Consider the following 2,557-nt stretch of genomic DNA (forward strand, 5'->3'; position numbering starts at 1 on the left):
AGATTGCAGGGCAGTGAGTTGCTGCCTGCAGAGGCCATGATGCCTGTAGTCCCAAGCCTGCCCACCAGTGATGTATCCACGCTGGCTTTGGGGTGCCTCATTGTCTCTCTCTTTGTCTCCTTCTGTGTATTCTTGATATATTGTTATCGCCATCAGGTATCTCCTCCTCGTGAACCGAACCCCTATGTCAAGGCAGGTCCCCGACACATAACAACAACAAAGTGTTTATCAAGGAACCCTGATGACACAGTGATTACAGCACTTGGCTGCTAACTGAAAGGTTTGAACTTCCCAGTCACTCCATGGGAGAAAGATGTGGCAGTCTGTTTCCGTAGATTTTACCGTTTTAGAAAACCTCTGGGGGCAGTTCTGTTATTTCTACAGCATTGTTATGAGTCCAAATCGACTCAATGGCAATAAGTTTTGGTTTAGTGTTTGTCAGATATCCTGACAGTACAGAAGTGAATATGATTGGTTCATTTCCTTAAGGGTTTAGGAAAGAAATTGACATGTAAATGGAAATGTGCCTTTATTACCACTACTCCATTAAGCGGTCCTTTGAGACCCCCTGATTACAAATCTAGTAGTTATTTGCTTGGACTCCTGGTGTGGTGCTGTAGGATAAGTATTGAACTGCTAACCACAAACTCAGCAGTTCAAACCCACCAGCTGCTCCTCAGAAACCCTATTCTGTCGCTATGAGTCAGAACTGACTTGATGGCACTAAACAACAACAGTAGTTATCTGTTTATCCTTTTACTACTTACCATCTCTGGAAATAATGAATGTTGCTAACTATTCTGAAGATAGTGAGCTGTACAGGGCCAGGACTCTTATTCATCTTGTTTTCTGCTGTGTTCCCAACACACAGACCAATATCTAGCACAAGGTTGTGTTTAATAAATATGAAAGGACTTCAAAAAGTTTGTGGAAAAAACTACATTATCTTTCCATTCTAATTGTCTGTGAATTTTTGAAGCCCCTCTAAATCTAATATGTTTACTCCTTTTTAAGATTTGCTCTTTTGTTGGTTTTTGAGGCATTGCGATCTCTTTGTAATTCTCTACTACATTGCTCCCTCTCTTTTCTGTGAACTCCTAAACATAGGCCTTCCTCAATATTTATTCTCTGTTTGCTTCCTCTATCTGCATTAATTTACTTAGCAAACATTTAATAGGTACCAACTAGGTGTCAGGAAATATGTTAGCTAGTTGGAACCTAACGGTAATCAAGTCTAGCTTGAATCTGCTCTGATTCCATCCAAGAGACTTCAAACATCGTCTTCCTGAAGATGCCTTCCAAAATTTCAGCTACCTGTTGGACCTTTCCTTATGTGTATGCCCTCAGCTCAAACTCAATATGTTCATGACAGAACTTGATATAATTCACCAGACTATTACCTCCGTAAAGATTAACAGCCTCGGAAACCCTGTGCAGGGTCGCTATGAGTCGGAACCGACTCCATGGCACATCACAACAACAGCATTATTACTCATAGACACCAAGATCTTTCCATTCACTTTTTACCTTTCACACCCACCAATCATGCATTCTCCTATGTTCTCCCCTGTATCCACCCTATTTGTTCCTACTGACCTAGTTTAGTCCTGTTAGCTTTTTCCTCAATGACTATTAGTCATTGATCTCTGTTCTGAAGTCTCTTCTTACCATCCATTTTACGGTTGCCAGGGTAATTAACTCAAAAGCTTTCAATGATGCCATATCACATGAGCATATTATCAAAGGGTCTTCATCTTCTGTTCCTAAAACCATCTTCTTAGCCTAATCTCCTGATGTACATTTATCCCCAGATTTCACTATTTTCTAACCTGGACTTGAGGCTATTTATTGATATTTAATTTGTTAAAGGCAGATTCCTCTTCCTCCTTCACTTTTTCTCTAATTGAAATCCTCTTGATCAATTCAAATTTAACTAATTACCACCCCCAAAATGCCTGTTAGTTTAGTAGGGATAAAACATTTATTTTCTTGTGATTTTTTTACTTACATGTTTCTGTCTTGCATTAGTTATTTATTTGTTTCCTGCCCAACAAGACTGTGACCTCTATAAGATGCTTTATTTATTTGATCTTTCTTATAATACAGTATGTGACCATGGTTAAAATCCATCCAAACTCATTGCCATCAAATTGCTTCCAATTCATAGCCACCCTATAGGATACAGTAGTACTGCCCCACAAGGTTTCCAAGGCTGTAAATCTTCAAAGAAATAGATGGTCACATTTGGTGGGTTTGAACTGCTGACCCTTCAGTCAGCAGCAAAGTGCTTAATAAATGTGCTCCCAGAGCTTCTGTGACCATTATGAGTACTCAATAAATATTTAATGAAAAAAAAAAAATAGAGAGAGATGAGAATGAAAGCACTTTATCTAGGGTGGAGAAAGTATATAAAGGTAATATAGGAAGAGTCTCCTGTAAATGGGACCAAGCAAAGTGCTTAGAATCTGGGAGTATCTGACATAAACTTTTATAAGGGCCAACCTTGCAAGAGCAGGATTGCCGGGGAGGTTTGCATGAGGAATGGACTTTAGAGTGG

This window comes from Chrysochloris asiatica, unplaced genomic scaffold, assembly GCF_000296735.1.
Source record: "Chrysochloris asiatica unplaced genomic scaffold, ChrAsi1.0 scaffold00112, whole genome shotgun sequence".
NCBI classification, from domain to species: domain Eukaryota; kingdom Metazoa; phylum Chordata; class Mammalia; order Afrosoricida; family Chrysochloridae; genus Chrysochloris; species Chrysochloris asiatica.